Here is a 6,620-nt window from a genome sequence, read left to right on the forward strand (position 1 = left end):
CTCCTCTCCTCCTCCTCCTCCTTCCCTCCTCCTCTCCTCCTCCTCCTCTTCTTCCTCCTCCTCCTCCTCCAGGAAGCCCACATGCTTCTCTGTGGACATTCCAACAGAAGCCATCAGCACCGCCTTGAGACAGACATCCCCTTCAAAGGTGCTCCCCACACCTCTGTCTGTCACCCCCATGGCATCGTCTTCAGGCCCGCCTCCGCCCTCCTGCCCCACCCCTACCCCAGGCCATGCCTCCTGTCTGTCTGTCTGTCCTGTCTGTCCGTCCAGCCTGCAGAACTCACTAGGAGCAGGCACAGGGGACATGGCCTGGGAAGAGCAGAGGCCCTTGTTCCTGCTCTCAGACAGCCCCACACCACCGGACCCTGAAGGAGCCAGGCCCTGCCTCACAGGCAAAGGCCACCACTTGTGCCAAAACCACTGGGACACTGTGATAGGTCGCTGCTGGCCCGGCACTGTGTCCCACCCACAGTCCCCCCACCCCGAGTCCTGACTGTGCTACCCACAGAGCCCCCGGGAGGTGGCAGCTGTCTTCCTGTGTCTCTCCTGTGAGTCTTCCTGTGGTCCAGCGTTCTGACTGACTGTGGGAAGGAGGGGAGGGAGGACCCCTCCCGGGTGACCTGACCTGGCAACCATTCTTGCACTGGGCTGCCACAGTGGTGGGGCCTTGTGATTGTGCGTCACTTGGCAAGTGAGGAAGATGCTCTTGGCCCCACTGCTCCCCACACCACCCCTCTGCACTTGTCCGGAACAACCGGGCACATTCCATGGCTGCACCCTCTAGCTGGGTGGATCCAGTTTGCTCCCTCAGCCACTGCTGTACCTCTCTATATGGGCTACAAGTGAGACTTTCACACCCAAGTAAGATTCACAGGCCTGAGAGTGAGTCTTCATTGGGGCCAAAGGATGCACTATCCCAGAGCCTCCGTGTGCAGGGCTGTAGCATCGTCCTGACCCAGGCTTTAGGTCTCCTTCGCTTTGGCCCTCTGCTTCAGTTTGGCTTTACATGTCACCTCCCAGCATACCTGGGCATCAGAGCAGTAATGCCAACAGCTTTGCCCCTAACTGCTCCCTGCCCCCCCCCACCCCAGGTGAGCACTCAGGAAGCAGAACCAGGTGATAAATAGGTGTGAGGAGGAAGGTGAGGGGTAGAAAGGGGAACGGAGCCTCATAGGCCCCACGCAGGGCACTAGCCTCTGCTGCTGCAGCCCCTGCTTCCCGCTGGACCTCAGCCTGTGCCCACCCCGGACACGGGGCAGGCAGGACCCCAGTCCTCAGGTCTCACGGGGTGGAAGACCCGTGACTTGGGCCGGAGGGGAGTTACTGGCGCTGGCGTCCTCAAGTACTGGGATGGGTCAGGAAAGGGTGGGCAGGGTCTGGCTTTCCCAGTTTGCAGTTAACCTGTGGGAACTGTGGCCAAGTCATCCATCATCCTTGATCCCTGTGCAGGCAGGCAGACTCTGGGGGAGCTGCGGTGGGGGCCACACATCAATTCTCCCTCCGCGGAACTTGTAGTCCGTCTCCCCCAGTAGAGAAAACCAAGGGAAGGACCTAGCTTTTCAAGAGGGTTCACCTGAGCACTGTTCACCCACCCAAGCCCAGGGCTGGCCATTCCAAGAACACAAGGCCCAGCGAGACCCACCTGGTGTTTAGCCCACCGTCCCGGCCGAGGTGGGGGGAGGGGAGTCTGTCCCCTCGACACAGACTTGTTCTCAGTCCCTGCATGAGGTCAGGAGTGAAGTCCACAGGCCACCGCTGCATTTTCTCCCATGTCTCTGCCACATTTGAGCACGGGATAAGAACATAAGAACCCGGTGGCAGTTAGGAGCGCCCAGAGTTGCCCAGCGCTCCTGTGGGGGCCTCTAGAGGAGGTTTTGGAAGAACGACTAATAGGTGTACAAATATAGACAAATATATATAGCTATATATATTTAAAGAGATATCTATACATACATATATATATATATAGTAACTGTACTCTGCATCTGTACAAAGTGTGATTTCAACAGCCCAGGTAGCGTGACACCTGTTCTGCATGAATTGTAATTACCCCAGCCCTGCCTTCTTTGCGCGGGGGAGGGGACTCGGTCCTGGAGTTCTGTCTCAACGAACAAATACACAAGTCGACGCTGTCTTGTCCACCAGCGAGCCGTTCATGGCAGTTCACGCTGAGACTTCTGGGTAGGGAGTGGGCGTGGCAGCCCTGGGGTGCTGTGTGCTATGTACAAGGAAAGAAGCAGTATGTCTTTTTTATTTTCAATAAAAATATACTTATAAAGATGGCTGCTGCCGTGTGTGGTGGGCCCAGGGTTCTGAGCATGGGATGGGTGGGTTGGGGAGGGAGACTTCACTGAGGCCTACTCGTTGGGCTTAACCTGTTAGTCTATTCAAACCATGCTCTCGTCCACTCTGCCCTCCCTTTGATTCCAGACTAGACTGAAAGTAGGACAACCCTTCTCGGTATCGATCAGGCCTGAGCAGTTCTCCTGAACCCAGGACTGGAAAGGTCCCAGAAGGAGCCGGTCAGCCTGATGTGGTGAGCACTCACAGCAGTCAGAGACAGCAGGACCCCGCTGGGTCTGCAGAAAAGGAACGTGGGGTCCAGGTCTGTGGCCAGAGTCCTGTGCTGTGTCCATCTCTGGCGCCTGGTTGCCCAACCTGCCACCTGCATCAAAGCCTGCACTGCATTCCCCGGCAAAGGAGCCCCAAAGAGCCCCTACCCCTGGAGGGGAGGGCCAAGAGGCCCCCCCAAAGCACCCCTTCCTCGCAGCACTTTTGGGGCTGCAAGGCCTCTCAGGCAAAGAGAGATGCAGGAAAGGAGAGGAAATGGTTTCCTTTTTGTTTGTTCAAATTATCTTTAAATCGTTGCACAAAGGAGTTGCCGTTTCACGAAGCATTTTGTGAGTACATGTCCGTCGATGTCACCCATGTCGATGGAGGTAGGGGTTTCTCAGCGGTGATAAGGGAGACAGGGCAGAGATGAGCTGATGACAGGTCACACAGGGAGCAGCCAGCAGGGGTGCGCTTGGAGTCCAGAGCTCAGTGCTGGCCACTGGTCACAATGGAGGGACCCTCAGCCCAGGGAGCTGATGGGTCCTGCTGCCCCATTCCCAGGCCGCCCGAGGCTCCAGAGGGAACTTGGGGAGGGACACTGAAAGGGGTCTGGCGTGCTCAGAGCTAGGGGCAGTGCCTTCTCAGCTGGCTCACAGCCTCTGTGTGTGTGTGCGTGTGCGTGTGCGTGTGTGTGTGTGTGTGTGTGTGTGTGTGTGTGAATCAGCCTGTGTCCAGGGACTGGGGAAATGAGAGTTCCTGGAAGCACTGCCCTCAACAGTGTTCCTGCCACCGCTGGGGATTGATGAGCTGCCATTTGTGGGAACTGCCATTCACAGGAAGGCACACCGTTGAAGGTGTGTGTCATAATTACGGTTCTTGTCACTGTTGTATTGAGTAACAACAGGCCAGCCGGCCTCTAATGACAGTTCCTCCACCTACTGGCCACTCACAAGGGTCCTGTTTGGCACTGGCGAGGATGGACCGGCCTGGTGGATGGCGGGAGAGCTCCAGCCCACGTGGCCTCAGCCCTGAGCCGGGAGGCCGCAGGAGACCCAGCAGGGGACAGTGAGCCTGTGTACAAGGCTCTGCCATGTTTGCCCCAAACCAGGACCCGGGGCCAGTGTGGGAGAGGAAGGAGGCCATGACCCAAGTGTAGCAGCACCTGATCCCACCTAGGGGCTACTTTGCCTCCCTACCTCTCCTCTAGGGCCTCTACCTCTGCTTCCAGCTCTGGCTTCCCACATGGAGAACTGTGCTTTGACTACCTTCCTGACAGCCCCATGCTCTGTCCTGGGGTCCGGCTGCCCGCGGTAACCAGTGCCACAGGCCATCCAGCCTGGCATCCTGGCCAGTGGTGGAATCGCTGCGTTGGACTCAGGGCAGGGAGTTCCTCTGCCTTCTCTGCTGAATCACCACACTCAGGTGGGTGCAGGGCAGCTGCCTAGCTGCGCCCAGGCTAGTGGCCTGCTCTGCCCCCCCAACACCCAGTCCCTTCTGTTTCCTTCCCTTTGCCCTTCGGCTCGGAATCTGCCCTCCTCCCCCTTCCACACAACATCCCAGGACCATCAGACCCCAGTCAGGGCTCCAGACGCTTCTGCAGCCCATTCTCCCCTCCCCCACCCCTCTGAGCAGAGGTTCTTGGGCTTCTGCTCCTCCTCCCTTGCCCCCGTCTACCTCCACCGGCTTCCTGTACCCCATGTGATGTCTTGGGGTTACGGAGGGAACCAATGGGCTCCTCCCTTCAGGAACAGTTTGGTCCTGGCAGTGGACTTGCAGTGTGCATTTTTTTTTTTTTTGGTCATTTGTGGGCTTGACCTCTGAGCCTGGGCACTGTCCCTCACCTCTTCAGCTCAAGGCGAGCATTCCACCACTTGAGCCACAGCGCCACTTCTGGTTTTCTGATGGTTAATTGGAGATCAGAGTCTCAAGGACTTTCCTGCCTGGGCTGGCTTTGAACCGTGTTCTTCAGATCTCAGCCTCCTCAGTAGCTAGGATTACAGGTGTGAGCCACTGGCGCCCAGCTACAGTGTGCACTTCTTAAAATCACTACCCACCCCCCCACCCCCCCACCCTGCAAAGTGTACCAGGCACAAAGTTCACCACTTGCTCTCAGAGAGCACACTGTGATTTAGGGTATAGAGTGTACCGAGTTGCTCACTGGAAAGCGGCAAATGGAAGAGCTGCAGTTCAGACCTAGCTCTGCTCGGCTTACAAGTTCCTTCCAAGCCAGACAGGCCCCCGGGGGTTCACAGCCCATTATTCTCCCAACCCATGGAAGCAGACGAGCGTGCACAGTCTTGCCAGGCTAGAAACTGGATTCCAGCACGCGCGCATCAAACCCTGGTCACTACGAATGGGACTTCTGGCAAGGCTCTCGTCTGGGAGCCTGATTTCCAGCTGGGAGAACAGGAGGGACGCAGCCTGGCTGGCTCTGGTCCCCAGTGAGCACTTGTGGCTTTCTCTGCCTCCTCCTCAGCATGCTCTGTTCTACCCCTTAGCTGTAACACGCTTCTCCCGACCTCGGAAACTTGCTTGTCTATGTGTGCGCTTACTGCCTGCTCCTCCTGGCACAAGACGAGGCAGCGGGGACCTCCTCTCGTTTTTCAGATTTTATTTTATACATTGCCAAAACTCTGGACGTTCAAATATCCAAAACACGCCCAGCACAGTAAATAGTTGTTGACTGTATAAAGGAATAATCAGTGGATTGTACCTTTAATACAGGATGTACAGGAAGAAAGAAACAAATATCCCATTTCTTTCTTTCACACAGCTGTCCTCCAGACAGACCTGAATATGCAGTGTCTGGGGTGCTTTCCCATTCACTGGTGTCCTCAGGGTTGCTCAGTTTCTCGGGAGTTGAGAGGTCTTCTCTGGGCCACTCCCCTCTAGGATAAGCATCTGCCTGGCCCTGGACAGGGGGCTGGTTTCAGGAACACTGGACCTCCGGGGTTGTCCTCACAGCTCTTGCTCTGCTGCACAGAGGCTGGCTTGGGCTGCGTCCTGGTCAGGAGACAGCTTTGTCTGCCCTTCGTCTGGCCCTGAAGATCACTGGCTGAGCCCACAGCGGCTGCCTCCGAGGCCCAGGCTGGACATGCGTGCGTGGCGTCACCCTCCTGCTGGCAGCCGCGGCCTGGCGGGCCGGCCCCTCAGCACAGACGCCCGGGACGTGTGGCCCCACCGAGGGAGGGCCGTGGACGCTTCTCCTGGAGTTTGTGCGCTGCCATCCTCCAGGGCTTTCGGGTGGATTTCCAACCGGCAATTCTACCAGAGCCTCGCTCTAAAGAGGAAGGCTGGAGCCATGTCTGCTGCCCCCCAGCCCCACCCTACATTTCTCTTCTTTTTCCTGCTGCTGAAGAGGTGGACTCTGCTCCTTCCTCTCTGTTCAGAACTTTCCCCACATGCAAGCCTAGCCGTGCCTCTGTGGAAGGGCTTCTGTTCCCCTGCAGAAAAAGAAGAAAAACATATGTAGTTATTATTTTCAAACTATGATCCCCATTACAAACCCAGTGCTGTGTTCACACCACGTGCAGCCCAAATGCTGACGGAATGTGCCAGATGGAGGAGGATTTCCCAGTTGTTCATTCAGCCTCAGAGTCGCGGGGAAGTCTGGAGTCACCACACGCAGCGTGGCAACGTGGGGACACCACACTCACAAGCACTGGAGCCAACCGCCTGTGGCAAGCTGTGATTTCACACCAGCTGCCACCCAGCATAACAAGCCGAGGAGGAAATCGTGGCCTGAACCCAAGGCTGTGATCACCGAGCCAGGCACTGTGCAGAGTGGTGAGTGTTCTAGAAAGGTTGGCCTTCTTCTTACTTGTAGTCCTTCTCAGTTGTAAACACAACAGCCATCACCTCACTCCATGTATTCTATTCTTCATGGGACAGGGGAACGGTCACCTCCATTTTTCAGGTGAGGAAACTGAGGCTTAGCCAGATAAAGTGACTTGCTCACGGTTGGATAGCACAACAGCGTCCACGTTCAGTCAGTATTTCACCTGTGGCTGCCAAGCCTGAGACTGTGGGGCCCTAGATGGCTCCCATGTTGGATCCCAGCTTCC

The sequence above is a fragment of the Dipodomys ordii genome, unplaced genomic scaffold, assembly GCF_000151885.1.
Source record: "Dipodomys ordii isolate 6190 unplaced genomic scaffold, Dord_2.0 Scaffold2, whole genome shotgun sequence".
Lineage (NCBI taxonomy): Eukaryota > Metazoa > Chordata > Mammalia > Rodentia > Heteromyidae > Dipodomys > Dipodomys ordii.